This window comes from Bactrocera latifrons, unplaced genomic scaffold, assembly GCF_001853355.1.
Source record: "Bactrocera latifrons isolate USDA-ARS-PBARC rearing strain unplaced genomic scaffold, ASM185335v1 scaffold_133, whole genome shotgun sequence".
In the NCBI taxonomy this organism is placed as follows: domain Eukaryota; kingdom Metazoa; phylum Arthropoda; class Insecta; order Diptera; family Tephritidae; genus Bactrocera; species Bactrocera latifrons.
The window spans coordinates 532,959-548,051 of NW_017534775.1; the positions used below are offsets into that span (position 1 = coordinate 532,959).

A 15,093-nucleotide genomic window follows, 5' to 3' on the forward strand; every position below is an offset into this window, starting at 1 on the left:
AAAAGAATAACAATAATTTAATATAATGTTAACAAAAATTAATAATGATAATTGAATTTACAAAAAAAGTTTTAAGTTTATTTCATTTGATAAAAAAAAATGTTAAATTTTGAAAAGGAAAATTAGTCCAACAATTAATTGAAAAAATATATATGGATTGTTTTTTTGTAAAGTTAATTAATTTGTCTTATTATCATTATTTTTAAAATGTATGCCACATTTTAATTTTTTTAAGATTTATTTATTTTTATTTTTAACGCGGCGTCACTCAAACGTGAAATTTATGCTCTTTTCCTGCATTCAAATTACCATTTCATTAACATGCTATGCAAATATTAGTTTACGACACACAAACATGCATAAACAACTGTATGTATTGGTATATAAGCATATGGATATGCGTATGTATAGATGTACTGCCATGCGTAGTATATAATATAAACAAATACTTGCAGCAAGTGCTTTGCCCACTTAATTGCATAATTATTATGTCAATGTCATTTGTTGAAAAGCAAAAACAAACAACCAGCTAACCGGCGATTCAACAAATATGGCGTATCAATACGTGGCGGCGGCGGCGAGTGCGAGCAGCGCGAATTCGCGATTAAAATTTACAACTTCCGGTGCACGCATGCAACACATTTGTTGTTTTTGTGGCACTTACAGTGGTTTGCTTGCTTGCATATTTGTGTGACAGGAATTTATTAAATAATATTGCTGCAACAACAACAACCGCGAGAGATATGCAAATTCAATAAAATATAAATAATATGTATAATATTTGCGTGATTTAAACTCGTTTTGAACCTGAACCTGAGCGCACGAAGCGCTTGTGGTCGATAACGCGGGCTGCGGACGCTGATAACGGTGCAGCCGCTGGCAGTGTAAAAACAGACAGTTAAATTTCGACTGTATTACTTTTAATAATTGTTGTTGCTGCCTTATTTAGTCGCTGCTGTCCGTGCTGCGCGCCCCATTAAAACGCTCCCATATCGCGGCTGCCAAGCGTTTTTCTTCCGCTATCGCTGCCACTGAGCATGTCGTTTCACGGGAAGTGCAAAGCATTGCAATAGCACACAAACACACACACATGCGCGCATACACAGCGAAATCCAATTTGCATTTTTTTCAGCATTTCGAAAGTCATTGCTGGCATATGTATGCGCCCAACGCTCGCGGCAAACTAACGAAACGGCGGAAAATATGCAACGCTGTTTGCGAAAAGCGAAAAAAAGTTGCAATAAAAATATTTATAAATACTTGTAACAGCAGCAAACAAACGAAAAACGCCAAGCAAAAAAAAGTGCAGCGCGACATCAACGAGGAAGCAGGCAGCAGGCAGCAGGTCAGCGGCGCAGCAGCGCAGCGTGGCGGCCGCAGGCCAAGTGAAAATCTAATATAAATGCAACACTGCATAAATGCGTTTTTCGCACGCACACACGCACATATACATACATAAAAAAATAGCATGCAAATATAAATAAAAAGCACAGACTCATGTGCAAAAGTTTGCGCACATAGCAGCGCACATCCGCTAGCCGCGCGTGTTGCATAGTTGTGTTGCAAATAAAAATCATTCCGTTTATTTGACTTTTTATTTTGTGTGCGCTTTATTTATTTGCCTAGTTTTTGTAAAAAATATTTCTGTCCCCACTAAAAGGAGAAAAAACTCTAATCGAATATGAAATGCCCAAACTGGAATTCGAAAATAAATCTAAAATGAATTTTTAATTTCAAATTTCGCGCTTAGGTATGACCATCGCAACGATAACAAGAGCAATAACAACTATCACGCAAAACGTCAATGAAATTTTTTCCGACTGCTGCACAAAATCGCCATGAATAATGGACGGCGCCGCTTGCAACAATCCAAAAGTTCGCAATCGCAGACAGAAATGCATTAAAATTTTCGAAATTACACACATAACGGTGCGTGTAAATAGTTAATGCATAATTATGCACATCGCAGTGGAAATTAATTTGCAAAAATTAAATTCAAATGATAATTGCAAGTGAAATATGCACTTTGCAACACTCGAGCACGATTTACACGCCGCAGTACAATTATTTGAGGTGAGCAGCTAATTATGCATATTCAAAAGTATTTCGGGAAAATATTCATATAGAAAAAGTAATTAATAATTCTTGGAAATTTACTTACTTTAATTGATAACTTGGCTGCAAATAGAAAAAAAAATTTGTTAAAATTTGTAAGCAGATTTTCTTATGAAAAAAATTTTATAATAATGTGTGAATTCAACAAAAAAGAAAAAAATATTGAGAAAATTGTACTAAAAAACTTAAACATTTTCATTATAAATAATCATAAAATTAAAGTAAAAAATAAATAAACATGTTTTATTTTATAATAATAAATATAATATAGGCTTTGTAACTTTTTTTTTTGAAAATTTATATTTTTAAGTATTAAAAATAATATTTAAGACATTTTTTAATCCGAAATCTATGAACAACAAGAAAAAACGTTATCTTCAGTTGCACCCAAGCTAGAATAATCCTCACAGAGAAGGATATATGTAGGGGTCCGAATAGGGACACACCAAAAATCTCTACTGCTTCAAATACATTCCTGAAAACTTTGATAACTGCGTCGTAGAGGTTACTCGTGGCGAATTTTTCTCTGATCACATAGCGAAAAAAGGATATACGGATAGGGAGGAATCGCTGGAGAAGAGGCGGGGTGAGCTTTTTTATGGATGGAGCGAAGGTCAGAGGTGGAGTTTTCTGTAAGCAGCTCTCTGATAGCTTTAGGCTACCGGATCACTGTAGTGACATTGCCGAAACTGATATTAGCCGCCTCAACAAATTAGTGCTGCGATGAAAGCGGTCGTCGATTTGTAAGGATCTTATGATAATTATTTAGTAGTTTCAGTTAACACAATGAACCGGCGTTTTAAGCTGTCGAAGTAGGATCCTGCAAAATCCCTTTACCAGGCCAAAAAAGCGACCAATTTTTAAGTAAAATTCAATATTTTTCCTAAAAAGCCGCCATTCTGTGAAAATTTTGATATTTTCGACTTGGAAATGTGAAAAAGGATTTGAGGAAATAAAAGTTATAAAAAAAGTTATTTTTCGGTTTTCTAATTTCCTTGGGAAATAAACCATCAAAAATTCGCCACGCAATTACTTAATAAACCGCCTTGCGCTGCCAACGCATTAAATCCAGCGAATTTCACGTTGGCTGACAAGCGCGCCTCAGCCTACCATGCGAGCGCGTCTCCGCAGCCACAACAGCCAGCTCTGGCTACCTTTCAAGCGCTGCTGCAGTAAACCACAAATCAAACGGGCTTAAGCGTGTGCGGCCTATTTTCACAAAGGCCATTTTCCTGCATTTTTTCTTCCGTTAGCTTCTTAAAGCAAAACCAACAGCAATCAACTGATCCACCGCACTTCCCTGTTGTTGTTGTGGTTGCATGTTTTTCTTCGTYTTCTTTGTACATAGGCTACTGTTAAGCAGCACATTAAGCCAGTAAGTTTAATTAGCGTCTGAGGCAACAAAATCGTACAGCCGACCGAGCGGCCTACAACACACATACACATGCTCGCGCTTACACTCGCATTCGGCTCACTCATTTGCTCGCTGCACTTGTACTTGTCTCAACTGAAAAATTTCCAATTTGCCCTTTGACACTTGGCCTAATTGGATTTGCGGTTGCCACTCGCACCAGTCCGTCTGTCCGTCGGCTTGGCAATGCCCATATAAGCTCCATGCAGTGACCATGGCCAACTGTTGCTGTGTAACTGCTAATGCTACCCCTGCTCTTGCTTTGCTTGTGGTTGTTGCCATTGTTGCGGCGAACGTATCTAATTTTTCTTCAAAGTCGGCTGGTCGTTATGGTTTCTTTCCGTCCCCTGCAATAATGAGCTGCAACGTAAGGAAGGCTGGGGCACAAGCACTCCATTAGGGACGGGGAAATGATTGCGGAATTAAAAAGAGAAGTGCAGGGCTACGTATGGAGGCTTCTGTTAAAGATTCAAAAGTACAGATGTAAGCTTTGAGCGGAGAAGATGACAATTTAATTGAAAATTGTCGAGTGCGAGCCTCTGTAACTAGAGTGAGGAGAATAAAAGCGCTTCTTTAAACTTCAATTTCGAAAAGAGAGGTTCTAGGCCCAAGCTTTAGTTCTGTGAAAGACCAGGGAATTTGAGATTTCGAATTGAATAGCTTGGACGAGAGGGGTCTTCTTGTCTAACATTGCTCTTGTTTAATGTGAAGTGACATTAGGTTACAATTAGTCAGGCCAAGAACGCAGTTTTCGAGCACAGAGTATTGAGGCATCTCATAAAGATCACTACACTCAAACCGGAATTCATTAATGTTAGAGATTAGATTAGTAGAGGAAGTGGACTTTGATATTTAGGAAAAAATTAAGGTTCGGGACCTACTGAGTTTTATTTCTATCTTTAGTATTATTTATAAATATTTTTCTTTTATTAAGAGAGAAATGTTTTTATCTGAATTGTAGCTCAGTCTTCCAAATTGGCGGAAGTCGTCTTCGTTATTTACGAAGAAATCATGATGAATCATGATTCAGAACTTGGCTGCTTCTAATGGGCTTCATTCTTCCTGTCTTTGCTATTACGGAAAAGTTTCTATCTTGGATATTACGAAAGATTAGATGGTTGCAAATTATTGCGGAGAGGAAGATTGGAAGAAGAAGGATGCAATTGAAATGGTGAATTAGTACCAGAACCATAAAGATCTTATATAAGAAATGAATCTGTCACAGCAATTAGCTGCTATCGACCTTCTACTTGGCTTTGAATACCGATATAATAAAGTGTGAAATATCGCAGTAAGCCAGGAGCATTTGTAAAACTTGTTTTTGAAGATTCACTTGCCTTTGAGGACCGATTGAATAAAACATGGAAGACCGAGATGAACCAGGAGCATTCGCATAGCGCTTTCCGTGAATTTTTGAGCGTTAAGAACATCTAAAATGAGAAGAGTGTGGATCCATATTCACTATCTCACGAGTTTGACTTGACAAAAGTCTGTACAGAAACGAGCAACTTACTGCAAGAACAAGACAGTAAGTATGAAATTTTAATTGAAATCATAGAATCGTGAGTGAGTATGTTGCCTAAGCTGAGTTTCTTATTTGGCTCTTCATACTCTCTTCACCTAACACTTGTAGAGAAGGCCTTCAGTGAGCTCTAACAAGTCGTAAATATATCGGAAAGCTGTCCAGACGCAAAGTCTATATATACATAAATTAATCAATAACCTAATGTTGTCTCATTTAATTTATCACAACTTCAACTATTTTTCTCTATAATTAAGTGCTCACTTAACGGATTAACTGTTAACTAATTAATGAAAAAAAAACGTTTGTTTGTAAGGCTTGAAAACACACACACGTCTCTTTCATTGCCGGTTATTGTGACACGGCCAGACACTTGTATACAACCGCCGATAGGTGTTCCGCCAGCATTGACACTTCATTAAAAATAATCACACTTGTGAATTAAAGAAAATGTTGCACGTACTAAAACAAACTGGCGGCGACAGCAGGCGGACACCGACTTCAATAACTCTGGCTTTGACTGTGGCGGCGACGGCGACGGCGACGCCGACCGACACGGCCAACCTGGCAAGACTGAAGCTTTACGATGCGCCATAAACGTACACATAAGTCTGGAAGTGGGCACGTAAGTGTACGCGCGGCTGTACTTAACACAGCAGCGGGCCACTTAATGGCCCACAAACAGTATGAAGTAGGCAGAATGAGGAGCCGCGCCACACAACGGCGTGTCTATGACTTGGCTGATGCAGAATATTTAGAGAAGCGTTGCAGCTATGATTATTCGCCGCGAGAAGCAACAAGGAAATTAGAATTTGCGAAGCCGTGAGTACATTCAACTTTCATGCGAGTGCTGAGCGTACACGACAGTAACTATGTAAGACACGTATGTCGTTAAAAGGCCCTGCGGATAAGCGCGCGTATTGAGCTACGGTGCGATGGGCGCATATGAGTGCCTAAATACGTTTGTGAGTGGAAATGTACTTCTGCAAGTGTTCGTGTGTGCCTTGCCTCGCGTTCGTTGCTTGATTGGTTTGATTGTCGTCGGTTGGTTATTTTCTTTTCTGCTTTGCATAGACAGTCTAGTTTAACTAGGTAGAAATGTCTATGTGCTCGTTAAATTTTAACATAAAAAATATTTCGCTTAGCAACACGATGCGAGTTCTTGTCTATTATGAATTTTAGAATTTCAATTATGCCGTTATGAGAAGTACACAGACACTGATGTGTACTTTTAGGGTAAAATGATGAGTAGCAAATAGACAAAAATTAAATATTGTGGCATTATAAGCTTTTAGCAAATCTGCCGGCGGCAATATTCTATCTCTGTTCCGAGAATTCGCACGCTCAGTTAGACATTACTTTTCAGTAAATAAGGTAAATCTAGCGCAGTAACTGTAAATACTCGAAATTTCCGAAATTGTCATTTTTAGTATATTTAACAAGCTAACAATACTAAAGTGAATATATTTCGAATAGTAGCGAAATATTTCGGGATCCGAAATAAAAAAACTGTAGTCTCGAAATAAACAAAATTTTTAACAAAAGTTTTTGATTAAGATGCCAAAATATTTCGGGTTCCCGAAAATTAAAATTATAATCCCGAAAAATATGTAAACAAGATCCAAATATAGTGGCATTAGAAGAATTTGTCGGCACCAATATTATATCTCTGTACCAACTCTTTTGGAGAATTCCGACTAGTCCCGAAATATTTTGGAATTCCGAAAATTAGAACTCTATTACCGCAATAAAGAACACTTCTGTTAAAGATAACGAAATATTTCGGGATCCCGAAAATGAAAACTCCAATCTCGAAATAAAAAAAAATTAAAATTATCTAATTAAAAAGAACCAAAAATATGTTCTCGATGATATGAGAAGTGAAAAAATTTAAGAAATCGGTATAAAAAAATATTTCTTTCTCAAAAAATATTAAATAATTATTTAATTAAAAATAAGAATAATAAATAATGTTTAAATTCTAAAATTTTATTTATTATTATTATTATTTTTCGAACTATGAATTGTTCTTTTACACTTTTCTAAGTAGGAAATTATTCCATTATTTAAGTGTTTTTTATAAATGTTTAGGTTGCAGATAATTTGTGGTAAATTTTGAGCGCAAAAGAACCCAGCATACATTTTAGTTATAATTTTTCCAGCGTACTATAAAAAGGATATAGAGAGGCTATCAAATCACTACATAAAATTTGGTTATATGTACTTTTTTATGAAAATCAAACTCAATCTGCACCAAAAGTTGCATAAAAAGTTTAAACTCGTCAAATTTCCCATTCGTTGAAATGGAGCAAGCATACTTTCAGGCGATTACCATCACCGCAATACTCATTTTCATTTATTTACACATATGCTTGCCGGCGCCAAGCAATTTCCAGCTCCAAACAGCACTCACATGCTTGCCACAGCCACACAAAATTACTGCTGTTACGTGCCACACTGCCGCCACTTACGGCGCTACACAGCAGCTCCGCGCTAGCCCTTCACCCCTCCGCAGCACTGCATACTCTCTTCAATGCTCGGTGCTCAATTCCAAAGCCAAAACCTAACGCTGGCACTCCAATCAACGTCGATCAAAGCAAATTTCTATTGGCGGCGACAACACCAATATTGCTGCTGCCTGCTTCTGATGTCTGCCGATGTTGTTGCTTTACTTTTGTTGTTGTCATTGGATTTCCTGTTTTTTGTTGTCCTTCACTCTACAAGTGTGCTTGCTATTATTGTTATTGCATAGCAAACTGTTGGCTGGTGTGCCGCTTCATCGTCGCACTTGTCCTGCTTACCTCTCCGATCTTCTTCCTTATTCACTGCTACTCTACTCACCACCCTCTGCTCCTTCGCATATTTGACTGCCTAGCAGCAATTTCGATTGGCTTGTGTCACTCGCTGGTTTGTACAGAATTTGAGAATTTGATTTTCTTGTCACGTTGTCAATGTCGTCGTACGCGCCGACGGTGCTGACGACAGTGTTGGCTTACAAGCAGTTGGTAGAAGACAGTTGTAGCTGTGGCAAGCAGCAAAGGAGCAGCAGTCCAACTCGCTGTGGGACAAACGTGGCCACAAAGATTTCAACTGTAATGAGCGAATGGAGTGACTTGGCGATCTTCTGCCCATTTGTAGTCAAAGTAAGGCGGTTGGTGTGGGGTGGGTAGCAAGACGTTCGAAGGGTTCTGCTGGAGGGTTTTCGAAGTCTACAGACAGTTACTGGTTGCTGTTGCTCCAGCAGCATATCACGACGATTGACTTTGAAGCTGAATGCAATCAAGAATGCTGTAGGTACAGCGGCTGCCAGAGGCCTGACTGCATATGCCACCGATCCTAACTGCCTCTCGCCTTATGAGCCTTGTTGCCTGCTTGGCACTTGCATACGCTCGTTCAGTGGGAATGTCATCTTGCATGCAAAATACATTTGAACGGCAAAAGATGAAATGAATAAAATTTAATATTCGTATTTAGTGGCTGCTGAGCGAGAGAGAGAGAGAGAAAAGATGCAGAAGCGGAAGAAGCTGAAGCAGTCAATGATTGGAGATTGACTGACAGCAGGCAGGACTTCGGCTTTGTAAGAACGTAGATGGTTAGGGAAAATATAAGAAAAGCAGTAGGCAACTGTTGAATGGAGTCCGAACTAGAGTTTGGGAATCCCGAAATTCGAGATTTTTTCGAGAGGACGAAGACAGTAATTTATAATTTGATTATAACTGAAATAAAGCCATCTTTTGAGAAATCCCGAAATTCCGATAAAATCCCGGGATCCCGTTACAACTTTTTACCAGTCCCGAAATCGCTTTTTGCTCGTAACGTTGCAATAATTTGTAATACGATTATAATCAAAATAATAAAAAAATATTGATAAATCCCGAAAAATTCAGGATCCCGTTACAACTATTCACCAGTCCCGAAATCGCGTGTTACGTAAAATGTAATCTTTTGGCCTCAATGTAACGACATATTGCATTTGTTGCCGACTACTACCACTGCGGCTGCCGGATGCCTCGGCAATCGAGTTTAGCAAATCATAGTTGAAGTCGTTGATTTAGTGCAATGGCGCGTTAAAATACTATGCTCGTGCATAGTAGATATGTTTGACTATTAAAAAGAATTTCCAATTTCCTTGCTGAAATTGCGAGCAACACCAATAAGTACAAAGTGCAGCGGACTGCTCGGAGCCACGGCAAAGCAAGCCAAGCGGCATCTACTAGTGGCCATTGCAGGTGGGCTGTTGAGAGCTTTATATATATTAATTTTTAATTTGTAATTTCAACGGCACTAAATTTGTTAAATTGCAGTGTAATTGAGTATGGATGCAATTACACACAGAGTTGCATTTAAATGGCTACGGCTGAGTGGAATTCATTGTGGATGCTGCAAATTAGGTCGATTTGGCGCCTTAATGGGTTGTTGCGGGGTGGAGAGAGAGGTTTGAAGGAAGGGTGAGCCTATGAGTTGGTGGAACAACAATAAATGCATACCTGAAAATTAGGAGGAACCACGCTCTTGCCGAGCAAAGTTAAAGTTAGCTGGAAGCGGGGAAAGATCAATCAAATGAAGTTTTGCTAGCTCGGAAAAATTGTAATTTTTGATAGGAAAATATGTGTATTTCTTCAGTTGTTAAAGCTTAAAAAAAAAAAAAAAAATGTATGCCTATTTTTTTCATTTCTGAAAAAAATATTTTTTTTTACTCACTTTTTTAATTTTTTTTTTGAATAAAAATCTAGTGAAAATTAAAATAAAATTGAATTATGAAGAAATTTAATGCAAAAATTTATCAAAGATGGGGGTTATTTTTTCAAAATAAATAAATTATTGATTTTTAATATTTTTTACATACATTTTTTTAATAAAAGTGAAAGTTAGAAAATTAAAAACAAATAAAAAAATTAAATGCAAAACTTGCAAGCCAAGTAACGCTGGAAATTTTATTTGGCATTTTATGCATGGTAAATGCATCCATTTATATTATATGGCACATATGTACATATAAGGCCATAAAACCGTACATAAGTTCATATAACTCGATATTTTTTGTCTGTCAACTAGACTACTATCCGTATACTGTCGGCTTAAATTTATGCCAGTCCATTTTAATTGCAAGGAATAATAAAAAAGAGTAAAGCTCAATTTTTTTGCACCGAAATATAAATATTAAAGAGTCAAACAAAAAATGGGTTAATAATAAAATAATAGTGCAACTAGCAACATTTTGAAACCGGCTTTGAAAAAGAGTTGTTCGGTTTTGAAAAGTTTCAAAAAGTTGGAAAAGTTTTGTTTTGCAAAAGAGCAGAATGAGCAAGGCTGCACAGAGTCAAGCATGTAAGTATGTATTATGCCAATTTGAGTGGCATTAATTTTATGCAGAAAAGTAGTTAAGTAGAAAAAAAGAACAGAAAACCAAATAGAAAATAAAATAAAGCAGAGTATAAATGGCATGAAAAGTGCAAAATGACAGAAATTTTAAATTTGCACCAGTTGGCTGCAAAAGTCAACCGCATTGTTGGCAAACGGGACTGCTGGCTAGCACACTAGGTGCTGGCAGGTTGCCCTGTAGGAAATTTTACTTCGAACTCACGAAAGTACCGGTATTGCTTTTAGTTACGAGTAAGTGGGACTTTTTCAAGTTGTAGGTACAAACTTCGATAGCTCATATATTTCTCTGAATTTCACTATGCGATGTAACAAATTAATAAGAAAAAAAAAATTTGAGTACTTGTTACTTTTTAGAACAATTTTTTTTAAACCTTTTAAACCCTTGATATATTAGCATACGCATTGCCAAGCTAATATACTTTTTAGTACACTTTTAGTCCTTATTTTTGATTTTTTTTACCTTTAAAATATTGGCATAAGTATGGAAAATCTAAAATATTTGTTAACTTTTGGTACAATTTTAGTACACATTTTTGAAACTTTTAAATATTGACAAGTGATAATAATTCTTTTAGTACATTTGAGTACAATTTCAGCAAAATTTTAGTAAATTTTTTTAACCTTTAAACACTAGGCCTGTCGATGTATAAGCACTGACCTGCGATTGTAATCTTTATTAGTACTCTACTACAGTTTTTAGTACTAATTTCAGTATGATGATCAATGAAGTCACAAATTTGGAAGATTTGAAGGCTTCTGTGCAAAATAAATTTGCCTGCCTAATTTTGTCAGCTTTTAGTACATTTTTTAGTACTAGAACTACATTTTTTAGTTTTATCTTTATGTATTTAGTATTTTTCCAAATATTTTGCAGAAAAGACTGCTGAAACTCAAAATTTTTGAACATATTTCCTGGCTTTCGTTAAGCGGATCCGTACAGCTTTTAGTACTATCTCTAAACTACTTTCGGTTCATTGTTTTCTTAGTACTATACTTATTATATTTCATAGAAGACTTTTTTGATTTTTGGTATACAGTTTGGCTATAAAATTTTCGGTTTAAATGATTTTTAATTTTTTTTTACTTTTTTCCAACAGGGCTGCTTCCGTTATATGGCTGTGACAGTGGTTTACGTGTTAGAACCAGGCAAAAACAAGAGTGCGCAAATTGGCTCAAGGTTTTCCAATGCCCATTGGCAGAAAATGAAAGTGAAAAAGTATGGTTGGAATTATTATGGAAAAAATTGCATTAAAAAATGTGAGGCATAAAAAATGCAAATGCTCATAAAAAAATAAAAGTGCAAGTGAGCGTAGGCAAATGTCATGGCGTTGACTGGTTCAGTGTTAGTATTATTTGCATATTTAAAGCCAATGTGCAGAGGTTACATAACAAACATTATTTTTTATATATTTAGAACGAGGTGTTGTGGCGAGAGGAACAGGCGCGCAGAGTGAAAAAATCAAGTATTGCAAGGAAAATCGTGCAAAAAATGCAATAATAGCTGCGAATAGTGTCGCCACGCCGATAATATCACGCTCTAACGCTGACAGCTGACACGCGACGTGCGACACGCGCCGATCGGTCAAAGTTAAATGTGAGACTGCAATGAAAATGGTTGCTGTTGTTGTCGTGCTGAAAAAGGCTGCAGTGCGGCTAGGGGTTAGTGGATTGGGTTTGTGACTTTGCTTGGGGTTATGTGGTCTTTGTGGCGCTGCTTGGCGCTAGTTTGCGAGGAGTAGGCGGTTTGGCAAGTAAGCCGTTATTACTAGGGTCAGCGATAGGGGAGTTTTATATTTTATTAAATGCTTGGCATTTTTTCTTTATTTAATATATTTATATATATTTTATATTGTATATTTAGTATGTATGTAATTTATGCATTCACGTATATATTTTTTAATACGCTAATATTATTTTCATTATTTATGGCTCATCATTTGCAAATTTACCTATCAATATAATTTCATATCAACATTCAACCAGCTTAGAGTCGTAAAATAACAAAAATTTATGATTATATTTAAAAGAGTAGTATATGCTGAAATAAATACATATTTACTAACCACATTAGAGACTTTTAATTTTTGTGTCTGCAATGGTTATCAAATTTAAATGCATATCGTAATTGATCGGCTTGTGGTTATTGACAAAGACCCCGACATACATACACAGATGCCCAATGTAGAATTTGTGTTTCTATATTAAAAAGTCGTTTAGAAATTGTTAAAGCGTAAAATGGCTTCATGGATTATGTGCAGAAGTGAGGAAAAAATAAATAAATTAAGCAAAAAGTTAAAATAGTGGATAGTCGAAAAAGTCTTTGCTGAAACAAAATGAAATGAACCATTTCTGAAGCGAATGACGCTCAGCAAATGGTCACAAAGCCAGGATTGACGTCTCAAAAGGTTATCCTGGGTGTTTGGTGGGATTTGGAAGGAATCATTTACTATGAGCTGCTCCAACCTGAACGAACTATTGATGCTACATTTTGCTATCAACAACTGTTGAGATTAAAGCAAGCAATCGAAAAAAGCGAGTAGAACTGATCAACAGAAAGGGCTTCGTCTTCCAACAGAACAACGCTAGACCGTCCTTATGGGAGTAAATTTGGCTGTTTCGGAGAGGAGACAATAGATTGAGTGGGTTTTAGTCTCGATGGTATCATATTGGGCATGCTAAAAGCCTAGGTGAGTCGACAGACAACCTACCTAAAAAAAAATAATCAACGGGAGGTGAAGATATCATGAAAAAAGTACATTATAAAGTATATAAGTAGACTCTATAATCATCCATATGCATCTGTGTATTTTTTGTTTTTTTTTTTTGAAAATTGAAGTTAATTCCACACATTATCATGAAAACTGAGCAAACGGATTTGTGGCTTCAATGACATTTTAACAATACATTACACAATATTGGCGGATTACACTAAATAATCTCAGTTTTTGCATTCAATAATAATTGAATTAACTACCGTGTTTAAAAATTATTGACAGCAAATTTAAATAAAAAACAAAGACACACATAAATCTGTATTTTTTTGTGTTTAAAGATTATATCATGCCCAAAAATATTAAAAAATTTAATACATTTTAACACAACTTTTTAGTCGCTTGCGAAGAGATATTATATCACCCAAATAGTTATATAATTATTATAATGAACGCGCATAAAAACCAAATTGAGGAAAAAGTAATCTTTTCACGCTAAATATTCACGAGCAGTTCACAGATTTAGCAGCAATTAGAGCTTTATAAATTTAATGGCGCTACAAAAAAAATCGAATTTGTGTGTGAAAAAAAAGTGAGTGGCTGTTGGCTATAAACATTTTGGAGCTTATTTAGTAGGTGAAAAAGCGAAAGAGAATGCTTCATAAAAATCGGGCACTGACTCAGTGAAGTAAAAAAAGAGCAAAAAAGCGTAAAGTCAAAAGAAGAAAATTAAAAAATAAATTGTAAAGTTAAATATTGAAAATTTTAACTGAGAAATTATAAATTTAGAATTAAATGCCAAAATAATTCAAATAGTGAATTAATTAAATTAAATCGATATCGTACTATTTAATTAATACCATAAAAATAATTTAAAATATATTAATTTTATTAATTATAATTATAATTAAGAAAAGTGAAATTCCCTTAAAATCCATAAGTTTACCCAAATATTTCTTTGAGGAATTAAAACTATAAATTATTTCTTAATTTCCAGTTAAAAAAAAAAATTTGTAAGTCTTGCATTTTTGGTAAAAGAAATAATTTTTAATGCTCCCAAAATGCATTTAAGCAACTTTTCATGCATTAATTTCCGCATTTTCAATTCATTTATTTCCTTTTTTGACAAATATGGCAACGCCACAAAAACTTTTCAATAAAACTCTCTTGCACTTCACTTAATTTATTCATTATTATTGCGGACATATGCTTTTTATAAGCGAAAATTTGCATTTGACGTGTTTTATAGCAGCCACACGGTTTTTCTTCATGCAACGTCATTGTTCCACTGCGAACGCCTGAAAGTGACAGTTGTGACACTAACCTCAAAAAACTGCGAAAAAGGAAAAGTAATAGCGCAAGCGAAATAAATTGAGAATGGCTGCAGTCATGGTGTGCGACAAAAACAAAAATAATTTAAAAATAATATTAATGAAAAAAAAATTTACAGTAGAAAACTAAATAATTTAAAAAATTTTAGAATTTGAAAAAAAAGTTAGAACTATACTTTAAATTTTTTAAAAAGAAGTTTAAAATGCAAAAATCGAAAAATTTTCGATTTTCGGTATTTTCGCTAGTTGGCGCTGAGAGCACGTAGTTTTAGTTTTATTCATCGCATCTGGTCATGTGATACCTTTTTGGAAAGCTCATTTCACATGGAGCAAAATAAAGAGAAAATTCGGCATATTTTACAGTACTACTACGATAAAGGCAAAAATGCATCTCAAACCGCCAATAAAATGTGTGCAGTTTATGGACCCGATACAGTTTTCATTTCCACAGCACAACGATGGTTTCAACGTTTTCGTTCTGGTGTAGAGGCGGTCGAAGATGCGCCATGCTCCAGAAGGCCTGTCGTCGAAAATTGCGATAAAATCGCTGAATTTGTCGAAAGAGACCGACCTAGTAGCAGCCGTAGCATCGGTTAAGAGCTGGGTATGAGTCATCAAAAA

The 15,093-nt window shown here is 35.8% G+C and overlaps 1 protein-coding gene across 1 annotated transcript in view; it reads right to left on the reverse strand.

Annotated features, from left to right (window-relative positions):
• The window catches only part of LOC108965053, a 171,687-nt gene that overhangs the window by 20,288 nt on the left and 136,306 nt on the right, over nt 1-15,093 (reverse strand). Inside the window, exon 6 of the mRNA XM_018927222.1 lies at nt 2,162-2,178. The gene's annotated coding sequence lies outside the window, so the exon portion shown is untranslated. The remainder of the gene's footprint in view (nt 1-2,161; nt 2,179-15,093) is intronic.